Source organism: Oncorhynchus tshawytscha, linkage group LG07 (assembly GCF_018296145.1).
Source record: "Oncorhynchus tshawytscha isolate Ot180627B linkage group LG07, Otsh_v2.0, whole genome shotgun sequence".
Lineage (NCBI taxonomy): Eukaryota > Metazoa > Chordata > Actinopteri > Salmoniformes > Salmonidae > Oncorhynchus > Oncorhynchus tshawytscha.
Genome location: NC_056435.1, coordinates 59,117,007 through 59,129,247, shown reverse-complemented (window position 1 = coordinate 59,129,247; position 12,241 = coordinate 59,117,007).

Genomic DNA, 12,241 nt, shown 5'->3' with positions numbered 1-12,241 from the left:
AAATATATTTAGATTTGTTTAACGCTTTATTTTAGCTTCCACATGATTCCACGTGTTATTTCATAGTTTTGATGTCTTCAATATTATTCTACAATGTATAAATAGTACAAATAAAGAAACACTAGAATGAGTAGGTGTCCAAACTTTTAACTGGTACTGTAAGTCATGAGAAATCTGTCTCTCCTCTGTCACACAGGTTGTGTTAGGTAGCTATAAAACGCAAGAAGAGTACATTTTTATTATACATTTGATTGAATGGTCGGTACTACCTGAACCTGTCTAATAACAGATTATGAATGGTTAGGTACCACCTGCACCTGTCTAATAACAGATTATGAATGGTTAGGTACCACCTGAACCTGTCTAATAACAGATTATGAATGGTTAGGTACCACCTGCACCTGTCTAATAACAGATTATGAATGGTTAGGTACCACCTGAACCTGTCTAATAACAGATTATGAATGGTTAGGTACCACCTGAACCTGTCTAATAACAGATTATGAATGGTTAGGTACCACCTGAACCTGTCTAATAACAGATTATGAATGGTTAGGTACCACCTGAACCTGTCTAATAACAGATTAGGTTCACTTTTGTTTTCTGTTTCAAAAGGTTCTGCTAGTGTGTCCCACTGAACAGGACCTCAGGCTCCACTTGAACTATCAAACATGACCATTGTGAGAATGATTACGATATGGATTTTTACATTGGTTTGGTTGTGTTTCTACAGCTGGGTCTCATTATGTTGTGACGTATACTGGCCTCATCAATGGTCACGAGTGAAATTCTGGACCTGTCAGCCCTCCTAATGTTCTCCAATGCCTCACTGGTACTGAACTCACACTTATTTTTTCATATTTAACTTGCTCTTTTTGCTTCTCGTCATCTGAAACACTTTACATTACTGTACATAGGCATCAGAGGAGGCTGGTGGGAAGAGCTATCGGAGGACAAGCTCATTGTAAGGGCTGGAATGGAATTAATGGAACAGGGTCAAACGTGGATTCCGTGTGTTTGATACCATTCCATTAATTCCATTCCAGTCTTTACAATGAACTCATTATCCTATAGCTCCACCCACCAGCCTCCTCTGATAGGCATTATTTCAGGGTAACTTTAACTGTTCTCGCTCCACAGAATGGCGTCAGTATGTTTGGTCCAGCGGTGGCTAATTTAGCACTAAGGGTGAACTCCATGGACAAGGTAACTTAGTATGGACTTTTTAATACAGTAGCCTGCCTCACCTTACAGATGTTTTATTACAGTTATCAGGTCACAGGTTTGGCCATGACCCTGATACTAATTTCCTTCTCTATATTGAATATTATGTAAATATCTCATATGACCTACTTTCAGAGTCACCCCAATCATGGTGTCCACTTTGCTGACTTCTTTCGTAGCTCTGTTTTTTCCTGTGATTTACTCCTCCCGTGTATGATAGTTTTTGCCTGCCTCACTAACGACGCCTTTTGCCTATTCCCTGCTTGTACTTTAGCCTATCGGATTTCCTGTTATCTACCCATTGACGGATTTCCCCCAGACTACGTTACTAGCCTTTTCCCTGCCTGTACTGTTGTCCTTTTGGACCAGTGTGTATGACCTAACTGCCCCTGGACCCAGCTACCTGCCTCCTCCTGTGGTCCTTTGTAATAAACACCTGCTGCGCCCTGCGCTTGAAACCAGCTCTCTGTCTCCCCTCGTGTTCATTACAATTGTGTCTTATACTCTAGGCTTATATGATATATTTATATTCTGACTAGACTGAAGTAGTTGCAATTTAGTCAGCATCATTATGTCAGGATGCTTAGAAGTTAAGGTACAGCCTGCTGGGGGCTACCTCCAGTCTGGAGAGCAGCCATGTTCAGATGTACAAGGATGTGATCGCCACCCTGCTGGTCACGCTGCGCTCTCAGAATCACATGTCCCAGCAGGCTGAGCAGCGCATCCTGAGCGTGCTTCACAGCCAGCTGATGGGCTTGGAGGGCAAGCTGAAGGAGGCGCACATGGTGCATGGCAGCCCAGTGTAACCTGGAGACCATGGAGCAGATGGCGGCGGAGCACTGCAGAGAGGCCCAGGAGAAACCCGGGCAGAGGTGCTGTTTCAGCACGCCGGCCAACAGGTACTGTCTGTAGGGGCTATCGCCAATCCAAAAATCACTGGCTCAGGTAGAGATCAATGTGACTTGTGGACAAGAAATTGGTTAAACAGGCCAGAAATGGCTCCTACGGGCACAGATGGAGAACCAACCCCCTAGTCCAGGGCTGGCTTGGCTAACACTGTTCCTGGAAAGTGTGGGTGTGCAGGCTTTTGCACCAGCATTGCGCTAACCCCCCCTGATTCAGCTAATAATGCTGAAGACAATGGTTAGGTGATTATTTGAAGCAGGTGTGGACTGGAGCAAAAGCCTGCACACTGAATAGCTCTCCATGGCGCAAACAATATATATTTATATTTAGACAGGCTAAATAAAGTATTTCACACTTCTCTTTGACTCAGGTCTGGTTGATTCTCCAGGAGCTCCTCCAATGCAGTGCCCTCCTGGAGAAGCTCCAGCGCACCCTGCTGGCGAGACACGAGGAGGAAGCTGCCAAGGTCCAGAGGCACATTGTGGAGTGGAGGAGAGTAGAGCTGCACAAGATCTTCTCCGAGGAACACGAGGAAGCCACCAGGATGGGCGAGCTGGAGAAGACTGTGGCCAGGAGTCTCCTGCATGACTGCTTCACCTACCAGATAAGCTAGTGAGCCAGAGCCTATATCTGATTTACGTTCAGTAGGAACAAACAGACGGAAACGCTTTAAAACGGGCAACAGAAAAAGCATTTATATAGTACATGTTCAGGTTGTGGATATAGTTTTTAGAAATGTTGTGTGTGTGAGTGTGTGTGTGTGTGTGTGTGTGTGTGTGTGTGTGTGTGTGTGTGTGTGTGTGTTTGTCTGAATGTTGTTTCGGGCTGAATGTTGTTTCGGGAAATACTGTGAAATGGAAACTAGTTGTGCTTCTCATTTCATGGCATCTCTTCAATCAATCAAATGTGTATATATAAAGCCCTTCTTACATCAGCTGATGTCACAAAGTGCTGTACAGGAACCCAGCCTAAAACCCCAAACAGCAAGCAATGCAGGTGTAGAAGCACGTTAGCTAGGAAAAACTCCCTAGACAGGCCGGAACCTAGGAAGAAACCTAGAGGAATCAGGCTATGAGGGGTGGCCAGTCCTCTTCTGGCTGTGCTGGGTGGAGATTATAACAGAACATGGCCAAGATGTTCAAATGTTCATAGATGACCAGAAGGGTCAAATAATAAAAATCACAGTGGTTGTAGAGGGTACAACAGGGCAGCACCTCAGGAGTAAATGTGAGTTGGATTTTCATAGCCGATCATTCAGAGTATCTGTCTAGGGAGTTGAAAACAGCAGGTCTGGGACAAGGTAGCACGTCTGGTGAACAGGTCAGGGTTCCATAGCCGCAGGAAGAACAGTTGAAACTGGAGCAGCAGCACGACCAGGTGGACTGGGGACAGCAAGGAGCCAGGTAGTCCTGAGGCATGGTCTTAGGGCTCAGGTCCTCTGAGAGAGAAGAAATAGAGAGCATGCTTAAATTCACACAGGACACTGGATAAGACAGAAATACTCAAGATATAAGAGACTGACCCTAGCCCCCTGACACATAAACTTTTGCAGCATAAATACTGGAGGCTGGGACAATGCTGGGGGAAAAGGCCCAAAAAATTATACAGACAATGACTTCATCAAACAACACTGTTTCAAGATGCATCAGTGACATGGCAGGAGATGTATTGAAGCAATTACTGCTTCACATACAAGGCAGTGAATTATATGCATTACAGCTGGATGAGTAAACAGACGTGGCGGGCCTGTCCCAGTTCCTGCTATATGTCCATTACATTTATGGGGGGTCAATTAAGGAAGATGTCCTCTTCTGCAAACCACTGGAAACCAGGACAACAGGACAACAGGAGAGGACATTTGAATGTACTGGACAGCTTTGTGATATCAAATGGACTTTGGTGGTCAAGATGTGTTGATATCTGTACTGATGGTGCAAAAACCATGACTGGGAGACATAGTGGAGTGGTAATGTGCATGCGAGCAGTTGCTCCCGACGCCACTTGGGTACACTGCAGCATCCACCGAGAGGCTCTTGCTGCCAAGGGAATGCCTGACAGCTTGAAAGACATTTTGGACACTAGAGTGAAAATGGTTAACTTTGTTAAAGCAAGGCCCCTGAACTCTGGTGTATTTTCTGCATTATTCACTGATATGGGCAGCGACCTTTTGAGGTTTTTACAACATACAGAAGTGCGCTGGTAATCAAGGGGCAAAGTATTGACACGTTTTTTTTTTTTAATTGAGAGACGAGCTTAAAGTTCTCTTTACTGACCATAATTTTCACTTGTCTGACCACTTGCATGATGATGAGTTTCTCACACAACTGGCCTATCAGGGTGATGTTTTTTTCTCTCCTGAATGATCTGAATCTAGGATTACAGGGACTCTTCGCAACTATATTCAATGTGTGGAACAAAATTGAGGCTATGATTAAGAAGTTAGAGCTCTTTTCTGTCTGCATTAAAAAGGAAAACACACAGGTCTTTCCATCATTGTATGATTTTTTGTGTGCAAATGAACTCAAGCTTACTCAAGCACCTATTTGAGCTGGGTGCGCAACTACGCAGATACTTTCCCGAAACGGATGACACAAACAACTCGATTCGTTATCCTTTCATGCCCTGTCTCCAGTCCACTTACCGATATCTGAACAAGAGAGCTACATCAAAATGGCAACAAGCGGTTCTGTGAAAATTGAATTGAATCAGAAGCCGCTGCCAGATTTCTGGATAGGGCTGCGCTCAGAGTTTCTTACCTTGGCAAATCGCGCTGTTAAGATACTGATGCCCAGGCCTCCCGGGTGGCGCAGTGGTTAAGGGCACTGTACTGCAGCGCCAGCTGTGCCACCAGAGACCCTGGGTTTGCGCCCAGGCTCTGTCGTAACCTGCCGCGACCGGGAGGTCCGTGGGGCGACGCACAATTGGCCTAGCGTCGTCCGGGTTAGGGAGGGCTTGGCCGGTAGGGATATCCTTGTCTCATCGCGCACCAGCGACTCCTGTGGCGGGCCGGGAGCAGTGCACGCTAACCAAGGTTGCCAGGTGCACAGTGTTTCCTCCGACACATTGGTGCGGCTGGCTTCCGGGTTGGATGCGCGCTGTGTTAAGAAGCAGTGCGGCTTGGTTGGGTTGTGTATCGGAGGATGCATGACTTTCAACCTTCGTCTCTCCCGAGCCCGTACGGGAGTTGTAGCGATGAGACAAGATAGTAGCTACTAAAACAATTGGATACCACGAAATTGGGGAGAAAAATGGGTAAAATTTCCAAAAAAGAAAAAAAGATACTGATGCCCTTTGCAACCACGTACCTATGTGAGAGTGGATTCTCGGCCCTCTAAATACAGGCACATGCTGTGTGGAAAATTATGAAGACTGAGACTCTTTCCAATACAATCCAACCCAGAGTTATGTGCATCCTGTCAAGCACACCCTTCTCATTAACCTGTGGTGAGTTATTCACAATTGTTGATTAACAAATAAGGTTATATATATGGCTAAATAAAGAGCAAAATTGTTGATTATTATAATATTATTTGTTCCCTGTCACTGTGTCAAAACTCACACATTCTTATGTTTAATAAATGTATTGTATAGTGTGTGTGTGTGTGTGTGGCAGGCTTACAATGATGGAAAAAACAACATTTGAGAGTGCGCTGACCATGGTGCCAGAGGAGGTACACAGCTGGAGGTTGAATGTTTGAAGGGGTACGGGACAATAAAAAGTTTGGGAACCACTGCACTAGGGAATAGAACTCTTGGAGCAGTTTGTGCCGTGCACCATATGTTTAGGCTGGTGTCTGTCAGTGAATCACACCAGCACAATGTGTTTGTCAGTAAACGTTGAATGTAGTTTGTTTCACATCTTAAAGGCTTATAAGACACATTCATCATGTCAGTTGAATCATGTATTTTGGCTCCTATCAACGGAATTTGAACATGGCCCCTTTTTGCCATTGTAACTAGCTACCTGTAAAACAAATAGCCTGCCACAAAGGCTAGTATTTGAAAGAAACTACAAAGAAATGGTTCAACATAACAGCATTAATTTAGGGATCTAGTGGCAAGCTAAGACTTTATTGATCATACAGGGGGGTGCTGGCATTTCTGTACACATGTGAACGTTTACAGCACTGTCGAAGTAGTGAGACCAATCAATGGGATCTCACTGAGGAGGAAAGAATACTACTTCTGTGCATCATATGTTCCCATCTGCCTATGATACATTGGCTAGGAGCATGGAACACTTCTGTCAACGTCCTGTCTGGCCTGGCCAACATTCTGTTTGGACTCTGTTGTTTATGTGAATAATGCTCTTTGTTTGAGGACGCCTGGCCTGGGACTTGGCCTGTCTATTCAGGGAAGTTCATGAGAACGTTAACTTAAGTAGCATAATGTCCATCTCCATCTGCTTAGTTAACCTGGCCCTCAAGTGAATCATTTATATAATTACATGTATTTGTATTTACTTTTATTTGACAGGGACCATGTACAATTTTTAAAAAATCAAAACACATCAAGGGAAATGTGATGCATTGTAGATGTATTCTTGATATAACTAGAGAGTTAATTTCCTTCTCCGTTCTGGGCTGTTTTCTCAGGTGGCCAGGGGGAGCAGGTAAATCTCTGCTTGTCAGACTGAGGGAGGATATGGTGGAGAGGAATTTCTCAGCCCACGCAACGGACCAGGACCGAAACCAGTGAGTGGAAGACAAAGACTCTCAACTTTCTTCTGGAGCTTTTATTTCCAATGTGGATACACTTTATCTAAGGCCCCAATTAAATTTTCAGAATATTGACCATTTAGATTTTTTATTTAACCTTTATTTAACTAGGCATGTCAGTTACGAACAAATTCTTATTTACAATGACGGCCTACCAAAAGGGAAAAGGCCTCCTGCGGGGACGGGAGCTGGGATAAAAAAAAAGTAAGATATAGGACAAAACACACATCATGACAAAAGAGACACCACAACACTATATAAAGAGAGACCTAAGACAAAAACACAGCAGGGTAGCAACACAACATGACAACAATATGGTACTAACACAACATGGTAGCAGCACAAAATATGGTACAAACATTATTGGGTGCAGACAACAGCAAAGGGCAAGAAGGTAGAGACAGAAATACATCACACGAAGCAGCCACAACTGTCAGTAAGAGTGTCCTTGATTGTGTCTTTGAATGAAGAGATTGAGATCAAATTGTTTGAGTGTTTTTTTTCAGCTCTTTCCAGTCACTAGCTGCAGCAAACTGAAAAGATAAGCGACCCAGGGATGTGTGTGCTTTGGGGACCTTTAACAGAATGTGACTGGCAGAACAGGTGGAGGATGAGGGCTGATAGGTAGGTAGGAGTGAGGCCTAAGAAGGTTTTATGAATAAGCATCAAACATTGGGTCTTGCGAAAGGGTATACAGAGATGACCAGCTTACAGAGGAGTATAGAGTGCAGTGATGTGTCCTATAAGGAGCATTGGTAGCAAATCTGATGGCCGAATGGTAAAGAACATCTAGCCGCTCGAGAGCACCCTTACCTGCCAATCTATAAATTACGTCTCCGTAATCTAGCATGGGTAGGATGGTCATCTAAATCAGGGTTAGTTTGGCAGCTGGGTGAAAGAGTTGAGATTACGATAGAGGAAACCAAGTATCGATTTAACTTTAGCATGCAGCTTCGATATGTGCTAAGAGAAGGACAGTGTACTATCTAGTACTTGTATGAGGTGACTACCTCAAGCTCTAAACCCTCAGCGGTAGTAATCACACCTGTGGGGAAAGAGGCATTCTTCTTACCAAATCACATGACCTTTGTTTTGGAGGTGTTTAGAACAAGGTTAAGGGCAGAGAAAGCTTGTTGTACACGAAGAAAGCTTTGTTGTAGAGCATTTAACACAAAATCCAGGAGGGTCCAGCTGAGTATAAGACTGTATCATCTGCATATAAATGGATAAGAGAGAGTACTACTGCCTGAGCTATGTTGTTGATGTAAATTGAAAAGAGCTTGGGGCCTAGGATCGAGCCTTGGGGTCCTCCCTTGGTGACAGGCAGTGGCTGATACAGCAGATGTTCTGTCTTTATACATTGCACTCTTTGAGAGAGGTAGTTAGCAAACCAGCCCAAAGACTCCTCGGAGACACCAATACTCCTTAGCCGGCCCACAAGAATGGAATGGTCTACCGTATCAAAAGCTTTGGCCAAGTCAATAAAAATAGCAGCACAATATTGCTTAGAATCAAGGGCAACGGTGACATTATTGAGGACCTTTAAGGTTGCAGTGACACATCCATAACCTAAGCGGAAACCAGATTGCATACCAGAGAGGATACTATAGACATCAAGAAAGCCAGTCAGTTGATCATTGAAGGTTTTCCAGCACTTTTGATAAACAGGGCAAAATAGAAATTGACCTATACAGTTAGGATCCGCTTGATCTCCCCTTTAAATAAAGGATGCACTGTGGCTGCCTTCCCAGAGAGGAGCGACAAGTTTAAAAGGTCAGAGATAGGCTTTCCCAATGATAGGGGCAGCAACCTTAAAGATGAAAGGGTCTAAACCATCTGACCCAGATGTTTTTTTGGGGAGAAACTTTGTAGCGGGGCAGGGGAAAAAGAGGGAGGGGCATCGGGGCTAGTCGCATTAGAAGGGGAGGGAGATGAGATGTTGGACAGGCAAGGAGACATGGCTGAGTCAAATAGGAATCTTGACTCAATGAAGTGGTGATTAAAGTGCTCAGCCATGTGCTCCTTGTCAGTAACAACCACATCATCAACATTAAGGGACATGGGCAGCTGTGAGGAAGATGGTTCATTCTCCAGGTCTTTAACCGTTTTCCAGAACTTCTTGGGGTTAGACCCATAGAGAGAGACCCTCTCTTAAACTTTGGCCTTCCGGATAGCCTGAGTGCACTTATTTCTCATTTGCCCGAATGAGAGCCAGTCAGCCTGAGTATGCGTGTGGGTTAACTGCCTGTTCAGGGGCAGAACGACAGATTTTGTACCTTGTCAGCTCGGGGGTTAGAACTTGCAACCTTCCGGTTACTAGTCCAACGCTCTAACCACTAGGCTAGCCCCTTGCTTCCTGAGGCTCACTGCAGGCTTCTTGTTCGCGCCTTTAATTCACAAATCCAAATTCCCTTACGAGATCCCGTTAACGGGATCAGGCCAGAAAGTGCAGGGCGCCAAAAGTTTAAAAATTTTAAAGATCCAAACATGTCAAACGATGTATAGAATCAATCTTTAGGTATAGAATCAATCTTTAGGATGTTTTTAACATAAACTTCAATAATGTTTCAACCAGAGAATTACTTTGTCATTAGAAATGCAATGGAACGCAGCTACCTCTCACAGGAGCACGCCTGAATGATCTCATGGCCTTCTGGCAGACCTCTTACTCAATCAGCTCTCATTCTCTCCTCCTTCACAGTAGAAGCCTCAAACAAGGTTCGAAAGACTGTTGGCATCTAGTGGAAGCCTTAGGAAGTGCAATCGGACCAAATTTACACTGTATCTTGGATAGGCAAAGAGTTGAAAAACTACAAACCTCAGATTTCCCACTTCCCGGTTTCATTTTTCTCAGGTTTTTGCCTGCCATATGAGTTATGTTATACTCACAGACATCATTCAAACAGTTTGAGAAACTTCAGAGTGTTTTCCATCCAAATCTACTAATAATATGCATATCCTAGCTTCTGGGACTGATTAGCAGGTAGTTTACTCTGGGCACCTTATTCATCCAAGCTACTCAATACTGCCCTCAAGCCATAAGAAGTTTAAGCATGTCCCAGTTTAGGTCACCTAGCAGGACAATTTCAGACTCAGTGTAAGGGGCCAGGAGAGAGCTTAGGGCAGATAGGGTACAGGCCAGTGCTGATGAAGGACAGTAACACCTAACAACAGTCAACAAAAATCAGCTGAAAATCATCTGAAAGTGATCCTTGGTAAAGATTGCCACTCCACCCCCTTTGGAAGATCTGTTATGCCGAAAAAGGTTATAACCAGAAAGGTTAACATCAGTATTCAAAACACTCTTCCTTAACCGTGTCTCAGTAATGACCAACACATCTGGATTTGAGCTGTTAACTCACACTTTCAGTTGATACATTTTAGGTAATACGATTCTAGTGTTAACGTGCAGAAAACCCAGGCTTTTACGAGAGCAGAAATCAGTGAAGCAGATACCAGAGCACAAGTCAGAATTGGGGCTAGCAACAGTAGATGGGCCAGAGTGTACATGCACATTTCCAGATATCAGCAGCAGTAATACAATCATGGCACTGCATATGACAGGGAGAGCTCTGCAGTGTTGATTTATGACATTTGAATGTGCATTAGATGGCAACAAGATCATATTGTACAGCAATTTCATCAGGTAACATGAATACAAAGCAGCCGAGAGGTGGTTAGAATAGGATGGGAGGCCAAGAGTCTGTGTAGTCAATAGAGAGTCAGAGACCCAAGTGTGAGAACAAACATAGTCTGTCCCACAGTTGGGTGAACAAGAAAGTTCATAGTCAACAAAGCATGCAGGAGTCAAGAGGCAAATAGCATAAGTTACAAGAAAAACATATAACGACTTTGTGCTAGCCATTGTAAGTTCAGAGTCACTCGCCTCAACAATGCGTGTGTACTGGAGGTAAGCGAAAGCTCGGGAGAGAGGGTGGAGTGTAGCGAGGGTACCTGTACCAGACAGGGGGAGACAGGCCAGGGCAGACGGTGAACAGCTCGCCAGGTGTAATCCAAGCAGCAGTGCAGTAGGCAACGGAAGTAGGTGTCACACCCACTTGGGAGAAGCTTTTTTCTGGAGGCAGATTTCTTGTAGAAAAAAACAGTGGATGGTCTCTGAACAGCGGAAGGTGGCTTCAAAGGCATTGACTCCTGCAATTGTTGGGCTCAAAGGCTTTGACACCTCTTACTTCACACCTCATTGCTAATTGAAGTTGTATCTGTTCTGTCCTAGCAAGCATTGCAGCTTTAACTTAGCATTCAGTCCCCATAAAGTAAAATATATATCATTGTAATGTATTTATATTATTTTTTCTTGGCTTTAAATATAGCATCAGACCAAACATTACTCACTCAGTTCCAGGTTGGATGGTGTCCTCAGGTCTCTGCTGTTTGTTTGCCAGAGCACCCACTGTATAGCTTGGAAAAAGGAATCCTTGGTAGTAGGAAACCTTCCCGGTAATTTTGTCCAAAATCAATTTGTATGTTGGTTAGTTTGATCTGGAGTGAATGTTGTGCTATGGAGGGTAGCATAATGTATATGTCCCTGCCAAAAAATCCAAGTTTATCTTTTTGTAAAAACATGCTGAAAAAAGCAGGAGCTCACATGCAGCTGTGTTTCTCTATCTCCCTCTTAAACTTATCAATACAATGCTAACGAGGACAGGTGGGTCTGTGTGAATTTAAAAAGGTTAATACCTCAATAATGATAAAGCATAGCGACATTGAGTGGTACATCCATTTTGGTCCCACTAATAAAAATAACAAAAGCCTTTGTGAACCCAATTCTGTGAACCCTAATTGAATTGAACCTATGGGTATGTGTGCTAATTACAGTGCATTCAGAAAGTATCCAGACCCCTTTTTCCACATTTTGTTACGTTACTTCCTCATTCTAAAATTGAATAAATTGGGGGTTTTCCTCATTAATCTACACACAATACCTCATAAGGACAAATCAAAACAGTTATTTTTTTATTCTTGCAAAATATTACATTTACATAAGTATTCAGACCCTTTACTCAGTACTTTGTTGAAATACCTTTGGCAGCGATTACAGCCTTGAGTCTTCTTGGTTATGATACTGCAAGCTTGGCACACCTGTATTTGGGGAGTTTCTCCCATTTTTCTCTGCAGATCCTCTCAAGTTCTTTCAGCTTGGATGGGGAACATCGCTGCACAGCTATTTTCAGGTCTCTCCAGAGATGTTCAATCGGGTTAAAGTCCAGGCTCTGGCTGGGCCACTCAAGGACATTCAGAGACTTGTCCTGAAGCCACTCCTGGTCTGAAAGTCCTTTAGGTGCCTTTTGGCAAACTCCTGACGAGCTGTCATGTGCCTTTTACTGAGGAGTGACTTCCATCTGGCCACTCTACCATAAAGGCGTGATTGGTGG